At 40.7% G+C, this 15,773-nt stretch overlaps 1 protein-coding gene across 1 annotated transcript in view; it reads left to right on the forward strand.

Moving 5' to 3' along the window:
- Positions 1–235: 235 nt before the first annotated feature.
- The window catches only part of plxnb2a.1 (plexin b2a, tandem duplicate 1), a 222,397-nt gene continuing 206,859 nt past the window's right edge, over positions 236–15,773 (forward strand). Inside the window, exon 1 of the mRNA XM_084910354.1 lies at positions 236–775. The gene's annotated coding sequence lies outside the window, so the exon portion shown is untranslated. The remainder of the gene's footprint in view (positions 776–15,773) is intronic.

Consider the following 15,773-nt stretch of genomic DNA (forward strand, 5'->3'; position numbering starts at 1 on the left):
ATCGTTACTGCCCTTGTTTTACAATCACTTACTGTGATGTAAGTTTCCTTAGCTTTGAAGCTTGTTTTTCACTCTTATTTTTGTGCATTTGACTCATTTCCTATCTATCCTGAACAAGGAAATTCTTGCACATACGATTTTTAAGGTTAAACCTTCTATAAGCTTTTATTTTGAAAGGAAGCTTGTGCATGCTTTTTGTGTTTGATGCTGCAAACCTGACGGAGCATATACGCCAACAGGCATTGGGGGTTAGTGTTAGGAGGAGGAGGAGAAAAAGCCTTCACCCTGATATTCCTCAGTTTTGTTGCATCTCGCGCCGTTTCCAGTGGAGCTCGTGGCAGTAGATCCTGCCGGATGTGTGCAGCTCGCGTCGGCTCTGGATACGGAAAGCACGCGCTCCTTCCTTTAAAAGCTGGAAGTATACGCGTGTGAGCGGGCGCGCGTGTCTGAGTGCGTGTTGGCTTAGTCGTGAATCACACCTGAGCCGGGTGTGCAATTCCTAGGCGTGTAAAGCACATAGAAGGCAGCGTGTCCACTTGTTTGCCGTGGGAATGTTGTTAAACTAAACTTCCCCGCAGCGGCTCGGGCAGACGTGCGCTGCGCTCCGGTCCGGTCGGCACTCTTTTCCTCCCTCTTCCCAACACCAGGATGTAATTTGGGCAACTTTTTGAAGGACCGAGGACACGCAGGACGAGTTTTATCAGCTAACATTTGATTTAATTGGGAAATATTGTCGGCAGTCTGTCGCAGAGGGACGCCAGCGGCGGATCCAGAGGTACGTTGAGCGGCGTTTTGGCTGCCTGCTTGTTACTTTTTAACCGCACCTTTAATGAATACTTAACGCAGAAACAAAACTATTGTTCGTCCTCAAGCGCAGTCTCCTAAAGCCCTTCACAGCAGAAAAGCCTTTAAGGAGGATTTTAAAGATCTCCAGAGCACTCGTGATTCCTTATCAACGCGTGAATTCCCCTCGATGCCTTGTTTGGAGAACGCTACACCAAACTCCGCTTACAAAAGTTCAGGTTTAAAAACAGACATCGGTTATTAGCGATTTGAACGATCACCATTGTGATTAAGTGGTGTTTTATACTTAGCATGGAAGGTAGTTGATATTCGGCATTCAAGCCATATTCCAATCACTGCGTTTTCTTTAGAAAAAAAAAACCAACTTGTGGACATGATTTCATCCGTGTAATCAGCTGCCACTGAGGAACACTTTAAAACTTTAAGTTGCCAAAGTTTTAAAAGTGTCCAGCTGATATGGAGTCTCGGCTGTAATGATTGGCTGAAGGATGTAAGAGTCTTGCATATTGCTAATGGGTTAGAATACATTTAATTTAAAGGTTCCTAAACGAAGTCTGGCATGTGGGAGACAGCGGAATGTGCTGGGACCCATCAATACTCCGAACATCTGGAGCCTCAGCCAGTGGGCTGATCCTGTTGAGTCGGTGACAATAATATATTCCAGACCGACTTCTTCCAGTGTCAACTCCACATATTGGAATTTACAACAGCTGTAGGAACCCATTATCTTTTATTGATTCTGCCCATTAATTCCATACCGATCTCAATGAGAGGGGCTTTTTAAAAGACTTTGAGCTGTAACTCAACATCAGTTAGATATCCCTAACATTGTAGTTAATGTAATGTGGTTGAAGCAGATGTTTTTTGAAGGCATTATTGATCATAAGTGCCTAAACCATTACAACAGCAGCCAGATAATGGTTGTACTTAGTCAAATCTTTGGCTCCAAAGGTCATTAAAACACATTGGTCCCCATCTCATGCAAGGAACTATGAATCTTGGAAAGTGTGCTGCTGGCCATCTGCTTCAGAGAACTGCTGTACATGATGGGGAGGTAATTGCCCATGGTGTGAGTTAATGGATTAGAATAGCCTCCACACTGCACCTTGGGCTCTGGAGCCATAAAACCATTATAGCTGCAGCGACACAGGTCTGTTTAGATTCAGGTTGTTTGATGTTATTAGGGCTAACAGGACACTCCAATCAGCCGAGCCTGCAGTTTCAAGGCTTCTTGAGCAGTTCATTGTCATGTTTGAGCTACTGCAGCCACTGGGGGGAAGTTTGAATGAGCGGGAGTGGATCAGATGTGTCCAGAAACTTTATAACTCGTACCTTTTTTTCCTTCTTTTTTTTAACATGAAATTTGCAGCCAATTACCGGGTTGTGCTTACTGTGTCAGTATGAGTGATGGAAATGTCTCCTAAAAGTCGTTGCTGGCGCTTGTTCAAGCAGTGTTCTCAATGAAATAGCATCTCTAATGTGTTCTTAAAGCAATCGATGGTTCAAAAGCACCGTGTTAGTCTGAATAAGCTCTTCAGTAAATCCCCTTTTTTAAATTTCCTAGAAGCCATGCTATTTTTTTAGGCAGTTTTAACTCATCTGCACACAATGCTACAGACAGCACAACACAAACCCTGTCTTCTGTTTAGTGAAGTGACTCGTCAGCTGAGCTTTACATTGAAAAAGCCTTAGATGCAGACAGTGCAGGTAAAGGGAATTTCACTGGCTGCTCACTGGGTTGATTCAGCAGGACGGCTGACTTTCAGCTCGGTTACATAGAAATGGAGAACTAAGAGAAAGGAAAATAAAAGGGCAATGCCTCCTTTTTCACTTATTACTATGACATTTAACATTTTGGAAGGTCAGCAGGTTAACTGTGTGTTTTTGGGTAACTTCTAGAGACATTTTGCATTTGGCGACAGAGCTTTTGGATCCTTGAGATTACCTTTCTCTTTTCTATTTGCTTAAATAGGCTTTACCCTGGTCTGAAGGCTCGGCCAAATCAGAACTGGCAGTAAGTAATATTCACTACTTGTACAGTTTAAAAAAAAAAACAAGACAAAACCCAGATGAAACAGGAAATGATGTGGGCTGAGCTGATAGTTTAAGTTGTTAAATTTGGCACCCTTTGCCTTTTGCTGGTTTTAAAGAACAACACAATTTAAAGGAGTAGTTTAATGTGTTTGGGAAGTGCACTTATGCACCTTTTAGCCACATGCTTAGTTTGTAACTGTGATATTACTGCGCGGTTAGCTCAGAGTGGAAATGTGTGGGAGATGGCTACACTCTTGGTAAAAAACAAAGTACACCCTCAGCCCTTGTATAGGAATTAATGAGGTAAATGGCAACCAGTTGCTGCTAATCATGATTAACTTAACATCAATTAGTTTGGCCAACTCTATAAAAGTGGAAGCTTTGGTAACTTCCTGGTCTGGAGCATTCAGGTGTGTCAAGGTCAGATTGTAATGCTGAGAGAAATTGCAAAATACCCAAGAGGTCCGACTCAGACTGCACAGCCCTCAGTTAGCATTTTAAAGGTTGAAGTTCATGACAGTTAGAAAAAGATTGAACAAGTATGGCTTGTTTGGAAAGGATAAGGAACATGGCAGAACACCTTAGGTTTGCAAAATTGCATCTGAACCAACTACAAAATTTCTGGAACAAGGTTCTTTGGACAGATGAGACCACAGTGGTGATATTTGGACATAATGCACAACACCACGTGCCAACTGTCAAGCATGGAGGTGGAGGGGTGATGATTTGGGTTCCCTGTAGTCACAGAGTCAACCATGTATCCCTCAGTATGCAAAAGTATAGTGTGTACTAAGTATTCTGGAGTCAAATGTGAGGCCATCTGTCCAGAGCTAAAGCTTGGCCCAAACTGGGTCATGCAACAGGAAAATGATCCCCAAGCACAGCAACAAATCTAAAATGGTCCATCTGATTGAAATGCTGTGGATAATACTTCAGAGTGTTACTGAATGCCTGCAAATCTCAATGAATTAAAGCAATTTTGTAAGATGGGATGAGCTACAATTCCCTGCAAAATAAAGCTATCGTGTTATTGTCAAATTAATCATGTGGTGTGTTTAGTTTTTCACAGGACTGTCTCTAGACTGTGTCTAAAATGAAACAAAATGTACCTCAAACGCTCACTAATTCATAAACTGTTCATTTCAAATTATTTATTACATTGTAAATGTAATAAATAATTACATTACACAGTGAATGATCTGTAACAAAAAAAAGGGGATATTGTCAAAGTCTCTCGGAGACAGCTAGTCTAAAGGTGAGGAATCAAGTAATGCTAATTAACTGCTTTATACCATCCAGATTCATTTAACCTTGTTGTTTGGATTCAAACAAACGAGTAAGGTTTCTACGCAATAAATTACGGTAGCAAGCTAGCTTGCTCGGGCAGTTTCCCAACTCCTCATTCAATTATTGGCTGATTTAACATCTAATGGAAAATGCCAGCGCTGCCTAAAGAAGCTATGACATGGAACAAAGGAAAAAGAGAATTATCATTGATAACGGCTGGTATTTTTCCAGCGTGGCGATATCTATTATGTAAGTTTGATGTCGTTAGCCATTTCCAGGCCCAAACACTTTTTCACTTAAAGACTGAAAGAATTTGGAGTCTTTAATTTTCTGCACTGACGTGGTGCAGAAAATTAAAGAAATGATTAATTAATGATTAATATGAATGTCCTACAAGATATTTAAGTCAATACTCATGAAAAAGGGGATTTCTAAGGTTTAGAGGAGTTGGCAGTAAATATAGCTTGCTACTAGACATCTCAAAGTAATTTAAGAAAAAATATAAGCACTGCTTTAAGTTTGGATTTAAACTAGGTTGGAAAACTTTGAAGAAGTTGACAAGAGGATGTGTTACCTGGTTACTAAGTACAGGCTATGGCTGTGGTTAGGCTAATAAAGATAAAGGATGGGAGTTAAACTGTTCTCCTGAAAAGCCCATGTTGTGGTCCGTGATGTTCAAAGAGACTCTGAAAACAAAAGCTCCACCAAAGCAATATCTGTGATGAACCCATCCACAGCAGTCACTGAAACCATGAACTGTAGTACATACTCTGAGTTTTTAAAAACCTAAGGACATGCCGCGTATGATTGGTGCTAATAAAAAGCTGGCGAAGCTGCGAATGGTGACTGAGTAGTTTTAAGGGGCTTCTTTTCAGTAAAAAGAGAGACAGAGTATTGCAGCGTGTTTTTTTTAAAAAGACAAGAGGCTCATATAAAGCAGCAGCAGCAGCAGATGTTTGGGCCCAGAAACAGGATCGGTAGGTCTCCACTTAACAAGCAGATTGTTAAGTGGTAACACTTTGAGATGTTACCGAGCCTGCATGCAGCGTCCTTCCAGCTTGGCTTCTTCTTTACTTTTTTTTTATATCCTGAACCTGCTGTTGCTCTCACCTCTGCTAAGAGCTTGATTTTTTTGTCTCTCATGTGTTTGTGTATTAAAAAAAGCAGCTCTGGCCCCACCCTGCACTGTGTAACCAACTGAACAAGTAGTGTGTTTTTATGTTGGTAAAGCTCTCATCCATCAGAAGCGCAGTCAGTCTGAGGGCTTAGCTATACATTAGTGTCACCTTTGCACTTCCACCGCTTGACTGTAAGAAACCTGTTTAAGTGGAATGCAATTTGGTGGTTGAGTAACAGCACCACATTCAATACTCTGCTTAAACAGGAAGTTATGCTACTGCTTATATACAGTACACAATGATAGTAGGCTATACTTGGATTTCTGTGCTAGATAGAAGCACAAGCAGATAGTGTTGGTGTGTTTAATTTCTACTTCTGCTTTCAAACCAAAACTGATGGTTATTAGCAAGCAAGAAATACACAACTACTCTGTAAAAGTAATTATTATGTAAAATAATGCTTTTTGAAGCACTAAATTGTTAAGTCCCCAATTTCTTACGGTTTATGTGTGTGGTATGAAAAAGGAAAAAAAAAAAGGTGGTTTTGCAGGTGGTGTTGCAGCCTCATCATGCTATTAGCTCAGGGACTTTGCATGAATCCCAGGCTGTGTAGCATTTTGCACAAGCCTGTATAATTTAATTAGCAGTAGTGCATCGTACTCCATAGCCTGTTTTATGGTTTGGTTAAAATTAAGGTTAGAATTAGGGTTAGGGGTTAGGGTTAGACCAACACAGGACACTTGAGGAGGTTTAAAGTACAACTTTCCATTAGTTACATACATACATACATACATACATACAGTGTGTTATATTTAAAATGTAATGTACTTACAGTAACTGCACCTGTGACCGTGCCACTGTTTGCTAAGCTGTGATGCTGCTCTGCTGCATGTGCTGCACACAGTCCTGGGAGTATAGGGAATAATCATTTTTCGTGTTTGTGATGAATATTGGTCTGCCAGTTTGTTAATTAAGCTCTATGAAACGCCTCCAAATTGAACGCAAATGCTTTTGAAAATGTGCATTGATTTATGTATCACCCATTAGTGTTCAACAGTGTGTAGCTTGGCCTCTTGTCTACTTTTAGTGGCCACCAAAAAGGTCAATTTAATTACATCATGTACTGCTAGCTTAATCTTCAAGAACATATTCTTGTTGTAAATCTGTATCAGAAAAGATAATTAGTAAGTAAAGCTTTAAAATTAATCGTAAATCCTGTGCACCTCTGTAGACTCACCGCTGCAGGTATCACTGCTTGAAAGAGAGAGGTTGTTGTGGGCCTGCAGCAAGGTTTACAAGAAATCTGCCAAATGTGAACAACCAGCAGTTTAATCTGCATGCAAGCAGCTTTCATTCTTCTTAATGAGGTTGGTGGATGCGGCAGCTTAAAAGATAGTTTTGTTTTGTTTTTTCATTTTTTAAATCTTCAAAAAAGGTGATTTATTGGTATTTTATTGTGAAAACACTGACTGAAGAAACAATGACTAATTAATAATTTCACACAGTTTGCTTCAGAGCTGAATTGATTGATGGAGACAAGCTGGTTAATCAATCCTTATATTGAACCCGGGATGTTTGTATAGATTTTTATTTATTTATTAATAAATGAATCAATAAATCTCCTGATTATTATAACTATACTGTCCAAGTACATGCTGACGTGATAATTTAAATGTAACTAATATGCAGTGAAAAGTTTCACTCTCTGTTTTTGGTGTTTAAGTATGTTAAAGTTTAGCTTTGCAAACAGCAACTGTTGGTTGAAATTACTTTTTAAATTCAGGCAAACATCCTGTTTCAGGTTTGCTTTGGGTTCTTACAGCCGTATGTGGAACAGACTGTTTCTGTAGTTGCAGAAAATGGCAGAGGCTGGTTTTAATCTGTATTTATAAGCTGTGAAATTGAACAAAATGTTGGAGATCAAACTGTCTCTAACAGATGGATGCAATGCTTCCTGTGCTGATTGTCTGCTGGGTGCTGCGCAGACGTTCTGCAGCATGTGTTGAGTGATTCTGTGACTAGAAACTTCACTTTTTAAAAATCTGAGCAGCTTCATAGGAGAGCTCCTTGTAGTATTTGTTGGCTTCTTGTTCAACATCTTTTTCATATTTGCGTAAACCCTTCTGAAAGCTTTCTAGACATCTTCATTTTTATTTTTATTTTTTTAAATTTTTTGTCCGTGGTTGTTTTCAGTGCTGAGCAGCAGTAGCTGCTGTTGAAATGCAAAAAAGTGTCTCCGCTCTCTTAAATTCAAAGCATGGACCAAAATTATGTTTCACAACTTGGCAGAGAGAGCAACGGAAGATTGAGACATGCTTTCTCTGTGCTGCAGTCATTTATCACAGGGAGAGAGTGGCAAAGGTCAGAGGTCAGACAGCATTCACATACTTTTTAGCTGTGTGTGTGTGTGTGTGTGTGTGTGCGTGCGTGCGTGTAAACCCTTGGCAGAAGATATTGTTTTCCACTTCTTGATCAGTTGTTGTTGTTTAGCAGTTAATGGCTCCTAGATAAAGAAACATAGTTTATATAACAGCTTTCAGACGGCGAGATGAGTGCTGGGCACGGAGATGCTTTCAAAATATATTTGGAGAAATAAGACAGGGCAGTATGGGTGCAAAGGCTGTACCAATATTTCACGCTGTTTTTATTCCATCATGTTGACATCTGCCTGTTACGATGTCACTGTGATATCATAGGGTGTCATATTACAACAATAAATGTTTTTTGCAAAGCTCTCCTCACGCCCTTTCGCATGATATGTTACTTGATATCGTTTCTTTAAAAAATCATTTTTAACCTTTTTTAACTTTGACCTTGGGTGCTAACAATGGAGGTCACGGTCAAATTTGTAGCCAACCCAGGTGCTCATGTGCCCCAGAGCCTAGCAGATTGTTGCTGAGTTTGAATATTTGCCATAAAGATTTGTGGGGAATGTAAAGGTTTTACAATAACAGCATTACAAATGGGAATAAAGACAAAAAAGATGAAAAATCAGATAAAAAATATAACCCAAAACATGGACAAACTAACACACCTCCCTCTCCCACTTGCGCTAACAGCAGGTCAAGTTGACATTCAGCCCTCCTCTGATTGGCTAGTCAAGGCTAAGCAAGTGTATGTGTGTGTGCATAACTTCACAGGAAGTAAACCTGTTGGATGACTCATGGTAATAGGTAATAGTTTCAGCTAGACTTTTCTTTGTTCACTTGTCTAGTTGCTTTTGGCCTTTGATCACCTCACAACATCGTCCTTCCTGGTATGTCATGGGTTGAACTTGACTCTTGCCATTTTATGAAATATTTAAAAAAGTTTCCTCCTTAAAACAGTGAAATGAAATGTAGCTGCAGATCTGTAACCAGTCCTGTTTCTGTGCAGTAATGTAGCCTTATGTCTCCAAGGTTTCTGCAATGTTACTAAACACTTAGAAATGCTTGTGAGGTTTCAGACAGTGGAAGGTAATGCATTCAAACTGCATGCTTTATTAGAGCAGTGAAAACTCAGAAATTAGTGTTTTTCCCGTATTTATTTAGAGATGAACAGGAAGTGTTAGGGATTTAAAAACAGTAAAATAAAAAAAGGAGGAGGAGGAAGGAGGAATGAGGGTCCAGGCCGTCAGCCAGTGGGTTGCTCAGCGTTTAATTAGTTGCAGTTCTAGCAAGGATGTTTATTCCAGTAATATTAACATGACAAAGGGTTTAGACTTGGAAAAAGGTGGAATTAATTTACTTGAGCTGAATAATTTTCAGTAGGCATAAAAATATACTAATAATATTCAGTTAGTCACTTTGTCTTCTGGAAAATGCTTTTTTTTTCTCCACATATTTCTTCTGTCATTTAATAGTTATTATGAATCAAATGATTAGATAATCAATGAGCCAAATGCCACACATTGTATTGCCTCTAATGGCTACTTGGGGTGGGCTCCAAAAGTGAGTCTGTCCCCATAGCCTGCCATCTTTAAATGTCCAGCAGAAATAAACACGTTTGCAACCTGCTACAAAAAAGTTTCGATCTCTTCAGCTAATTTAAGAAGTGAGCGAGAGATGCACAGGCAATAAATCTTTTACAGCTCACACATTTAAACTCTAACATTTGGAGTTGTGAATGTTGACTATACATTATTGCCTGTATGCTGGGAGTTGAACTGGGCCTGTCCTGTGTTTGTGGGGTTCGGTGCCTTTTGAAGCATTTTTGATGCATTTATCTGATATGCCGCATGTATCTTGTTAATGAGGCTTGCTTGTGTCAGCTGATGAATAGAACTCCATCCAAATATGGCCTGTTTGCACAAAACCAAGATAATGATGTTCATGTTGCTAAATTTGACGCTTGGGAACAGGAGGTCTCAAACTGGCGGGTGATGTCACAGTGACCATCTTTTTGTTTTCAGTCTGTGCTTACTGGTGTAAAGTCTGTCTAGACTCAGTTTTTCCCGTGTTTCTGAGCCTCCACTCGGAGACTACACTTTATTTATAACATATAGCTGTTTTCATGTGGAGCGTCTTAAAGCGATCATCCATGAGATTCCTCATCTTATTTCCAACCGCCTGCACCACCCGCACCACCAGCACTATGCCGACACCTTTGATATATACTCATTGCTGCTCCGTTTGTCTCACACTTCCTTTACATAATAATGAGCGCGCTCAGTCATGCAGCCTGTTGGTAATAAACAACAGCAAACTGTAGCAGGCTTAAAGATAAAGAGCTGCGTGCTCTCTGTTCGTCTTTCCCTCTTTTCATCTCTGAATATTTTTTAGTCTTGTCAGTGTATTTAAGAAATCCTGCTTCCAGAAACATCAAAAAGTTGACTTATTTTTTGCTCTGAGGGGGGTTTTCTATGAGGGATGCAGCCGTCTGTTGCTAGGTGTTCACAATAGAAAAAAGGTAGAGCCTCTCATCATAATTCAGCAGTTGTGAAACAGACATTTATTTATTTTATTTATTTATGTGAATGTGAATTTATATCGTGCTTGGAGCATGTGCATCTCTGATAAAATAATGAGTCCATAAATGGATAACTTCCCGGTCTTCAGTTCCTTTCATGTCCTCTTATGGTTTTAGAAGCACTTTTAAGCAGAATCATTTTTGATTTCTGTAAACACCTCTACCAGGCAGGTGTGGGGGGAAAGCAGGCCTAAATTGATTCGATCGCAGAAAACGATGCTAAATGATCAACTTTCTAACTGCGGAGCGTTGTTCTGAGTGCATTTTAAGCCCTGAAATGCTCTCGTGGAGGCTAAAACAAGCCTGCCTCTTGGATTGTGTGTCTGGAGCCACTGATTGAGGCTGGCGTGTACGCGGACGAGCTTTGCTGTGTTTTGTTTGTCCAGCTGTTAATGTGCCGGTCTCATTATGCCGCTGTTGTCAGGGAGCCTCCGAGTGGAGAGCGGTGATTTAAGAAGCCAGCCTGACTGATTACCGACCTGTGCTCTAGTCCTCTTGTTCTCTGTGGCCGTGCATGTGTAAATGTTTAAAGCGTTTACACGTGCACGACTTGTACAGGTCAGCTTGTGCTGCAGTTTAAAGCCATTAGCAGTATAAGACTCATTCTAGAAATGATAACCGCCACTAGCTGCCGTCCTTTGATTCCAGTGCGTGCAATGGCTGTTCAGCAAGGGTCATTGTTATTGGTTCGATGCTAGTGCAGTCTCTGAGTTCAGTTTGCAGCTCACTGAACTGTGCTCAAACATGCACTGTCAAAATGATCAGTATTAGTATCTGCAGTACTGTCCCTGTATTTACTTTGTACTGGATCGATCGCAGTATTGCACAGCACTAGTATTTAACCTGCTTAACCTTGATGCTTTTTGCGAGCCAGTTTGCTTATTGGCATTTGGTTTTCTTTAACTTGCTCTTCCATATCTTCTTTTAAAGTTTTGGTTTTTCATTGTTGAAAATTCAACATTTTGTTGATGACATTATGGGTTAGAAGCTGGAGACCACTGATGAGCTGGTCAGCTGTTTGATTTGAAATTATTCTTCCACGTCTTTGGCGTCAAAAAATAATACTGGTCTGCATTTCTGCAGATAACCAGACTGGATGGGTATGGTTGCCTTTAGGTCATTTGCATTAACTATCTTATGTACCACTATCATATTGTTCTGGTACTAATGGGTTAGCGGGTGCTGACTTCAGAACCACAGTAAGTGCTGACATCGTGTTTCTCAAGGTTCAGTTCACATTGAATGGCGTCTGCCTTTTAGAAGCGAAACATGACAGCCTCTCAAAAGAATACAAGAGAACTGAGCGTGTGTTAATTGAATGTCTTGAACTGTACATGAACCCTTGCTGCCCCCCGTGCCAGCTCGTGCTACGAACGGGTGTGAACTGCAAAGTGGAGCTGCAGCAAACAATTACTGTGTCGCTCAATCATTTTGACAGTTCCTTCAGTGATAAATTCATTTGTGAGCTCAAGAGGAAACGTGTCAAACTAAGTTTCATCTGAAGCATTGTTGATCCTCAGCGGAAGACAAAAGTCTGTTTCTATGCTCGTCCTGCCAGGTGAGGAAAATAGATTTTGATGCTTGGCTTGACAAGTTTAAATTAGTGTTACATATGAGGTTTGGAGTCATCTTTATCTTTTTGTTTTTGCTGGTTTAGATGTCTGACAATTTTATGGTCATTAAAATTTGAACTCTACAAATGGCCCTGTAATAATCTGTGTGTTGAGTGGGTGAAGAGCTGAATACAGAAACAATGACAGAGTCTCTGTTGCATTGAGTTGACTTGAGCACCAAATCCCAACAACAGTCGCTTCAAGGTGTTTTATAAAGTAAAAAAGAGATCCTACAATAACAGAGACAAACTCCAACAATTTGTTGATCCCCTGTGAATAAGCACTTGGCAATGGCGAGAAAGAAAAACTCCCTTTTAACAGGAAGAAAGGGAGGTGAGAGAAGGAAGATGGGACAAAGACACATTGTGGAAGAGAGGCAAAGAATAATAATAATAATAATAATTTATGATTAGATGCAGAGTGGTGTACAAACACAGGGTAGAAGAAACACTCAGTGCACCAAGGGAATGCCCCAGCAGCCTAGACATATTGCTGTGTAACCGAAGGAGGATTCAGCGTCACCTGATCCAGCCATAACTAAAGGCTTTATGAAAAAGGAAAGTTTTAAGTCTAAACTTAAAAGTAGAGAGGGTGACCTTATAATAATGAAGGAACTCTTATGAGTAGTGAGTATATCTTTGTAGAAAGCTAGAAACGTGTGTTTTATTTCTATGTTCTGGTTATGATAGCATACATTCTCCTTGTTTTGTTCACTTAGAAGCCGAAAGATGTTCATCATCGATTGCTTTTATTAGCTGAGTTTCTGCTCACCTATTCACAGGAAGTCTTATCAAAGCTTCCTTTTGCCCAGTGTTTATCTGAACTATCCACTGACTGACTATGTTACTGCTCTATAGCTATGCTTTAGTTGGACTGACAGTCGCCGGTAAAAGTATTTCAAAAGTCTGTGTTTGTGGACACTTAGTGATGATGAGACTTGATTTGTCTGAGTGTTTCTCAAGGAAATTTCAATACTGCAAAGCACGTACACACTCCAGGCAATTTCTCGTGGAGAAGAAACCCAAATGGCACAAGGGGAGCTTTGTGTGCGACACACACATTTGGCAAATTGTTACCGTTGTTTCTCCATTCTGTCCTCCACATCACAAAAACCCAGGAAGGGGGAGCCCCGAGAGAGCGAGGGAGGGAGATGGAGGGGGAAAATGGATCCCATCAAGTCAGATCACATTGTCTCGTTGATTGAACAATTTGTAAGTCTGTTTTGTCAGCATCATGCTTTTGCAGAACTCCCAGGAGTGCCGTGCACGAAGGCCGCTGCACCATCGGGCGCCATTTATTTCACCCCAGCTGCCCTTTAACTTCATCATCATGACTGCTTACACGTACACACATACTCTGTATCTCTCTCTCACACACGGCAGTTTATGATGATAGATATTTGCCTGCGGAATGAAGAGTGGGAAGCGTAGAGGGCCATTTAGCGACCTGGGTATTGCCGGCTGTCTATGTCTCTCTCTGTTAATTCAGGGTCACGTCAGTCAGCGTGCTCGGAGATGTGAGGCGTCACATTAGAGCAGAGTAATGATTAAATGAATAAAGGGCTGCCGCCTGCTTGGTAAAGAATAGAAAACATGAAAAGACAAAAAAGGGACTGAGGGAGGAGAGCTACAATGCCCCTCAGTCTAATGATTCCAGCCAGCATTTCTTTATCTCCATTTAATTTCATACAATGCCTTTAATTACTTGCTATTCTAGTTGCTAACGTCTATTGTGCGGGCCTATTACAGGAGGAGCAGGAGGTTCATTATACTAGAAAGATTGATGCACTTCAAAATCTTTCTTTTTGGTGTTGAGTAGTTTTGCTTTTTTTCCTTCTTTCATGAGAAGTTGAACGAGATTTATGATCTTCTGCGTTCAGTCTTGTCTTAGCTCTTCTGTTTGGCAAAAGGTTTAAATTTTTAAACAGTGGAACATTAAAATTCAGTTCTTAACCCACCAAAACACACCTGTGTTTGTAACTCTTAGTAATTATAGTTTTGCTTGTAAAACAAGCCTCTATCCTCGGGCTAATATTCATGGAGGACACATGTGCTCGGCGACCACTTTATTGGGAGCACCTGCGCAGTCTAATGCAGTCCATTACAGCGGCTCCACCATAAAAATCTGCTTTTATAAAGCTTATTCTTGGGCCGCTTGACTGAGGCAGAAATCACATTTATTTTGGTCTTTGTAAAAAATTAGAATCTTGGTTATTTAACACAATTATTTTTATTATTTTGGGGGGAGACGGGGTCATCTAGTAGTTGGCTGGGCCCTGATTACCAGGCAGCCTGTAAGGTACTTGGGTGATACTGAAAATGGTGACTTTTTTCCTTTTCTGTTTTTTTTTTTTTTTTTTGGCTTTGCATAGTGACTTACAGAGAGACAGCTGTTGAACTGTGCACGCTGCACAGTGATCACTTAGATTAGGAAAACTGGACTTTGGAGTCAAATGTACGAGTAAATCTTTAGAGCTTGCACAGCATCTGACGTCTGATTGCTTCATTTGCTGTATTTCTTGTCGTAGTTCTTGAATTTTTCCTCCATGGAGCTAAAAGCTTCCTTCTGACCGTTGTGTGTCTGCACTTACACATCTGTTATAAATCTATAACTATTATTCAGTTTAGTCTGTTCCTATAGGGTTGCTTTGTCATTTAGTTTATATAGGGTTTCCGGGCCTTTACCTGACATTATGAATCGCCTGGAGGAGGTTCAGCTGCTGCCAAGACTGCCTTTGCTGCCTTCAGATGTTGTGATGATCGCTGACCACTTTATTTACACCTGTTGAGAAGATCTTCTTTACAGTAGGCTAACAAGTTGTCGCTTCAGCCTGTTTCTCCTGTGTGAGCGCCGCCTCCTCGCAGCTCAGCACCAGGCTGAACACATCCTGTGTAAACACCGACGGAGCCGTGATGTTGCTGGTGTGTTGCTCCTGCTTTTGCTTTTGCTTCTGCATGGAGACGGTGACGGTCATCCAACGCTGTTTCCATTCACGGCCTCTGCTTGATCCGATTATGAAGCAGCAGCGCTGTCTCCTCCTCTTCTTGCCCTTTCCTTGTCTCTCACTCGCTGCTCACCTCTGCCCCATTTCCTCCTCATTCACAAATCATTCGGAGACTTTAACACCATTAAAACTCAAATTAAGGCGCTTTAATGGAAACCAGCATGGGCATGTTCCGTTTTAATGCAGCACCCATGTTGAGCAACTGATTTTGATAGCGTATTGATGTCTGAACTACGTGGAGTTACTGGGTTTATTGTACAAATCCACTGAGAAGGTCTTATAAGGCCCGAAACGTGCTAAAAACTAATCTCCAAGGTTATCCGTATCAAAACAAGACCGGTGTCTATTTAGAAAAAAAATCTTTAGACCATGCTTCCCATTTAAAAGAGAATCAGATCTCTAAGCCACAGCAAAGTCCCTGCATCTAATCCAATCAGCTACCAAATTTAACAAAAACCTACATGCCGCGGGCATCAGCCAGAGGACGGGAATACTTTGTATAAAATCATTATGAGCTGGGAATTACCGCTGCTTACGTTGATGTTGCATCACTGCAGTGTGTCTGCTTTGTTTTGTCTCCAAAAGAAATGTAGATAAAAGGCATACAGGAAATATGATAGGAGTTAATTTATCGATGACTGAGCCACATGTTCGTCCTCAGTTGAGATTCAGATAACCAGAACCTGATGAAATGGTAAGCAAAGATAATTTGGTGCCAAAAGAAGTCTTTGATGAATTAATTGGATTCTGCTCTGCTTTTCCTTATTTTCTGTCATATGTTGTTATAATAATGGGCACTTAAATTAAACTTGACCAACATCCAAAGCAACGGACCGTGTACGAGAGATGAAGCGAGGGTTGGTGTGACAGAGGAGGACGCCAGGGGAGGGTGAGATGAAGGCAGATGATCCGCTGTGCCGACCCCTGAAGCCCCATTTTCTAGATTTTAGATTTAGATGAAAAATA

Source organism: Perissodus microlepis, chromosome 17, assembly GCF_051167445.1.
Source record: "Perissodus microlepis isolate ML-2025 ecotype Zambia chromosome 17, ASM5116744v1, whole genome shotgun sequence".
NCBI classification, from domain to species: Eukaryota; Metazoa; Chordata; class Actinopteri; order Cichliformes; family Cichlidae; genus Perissodus; species Perissodus microlepis.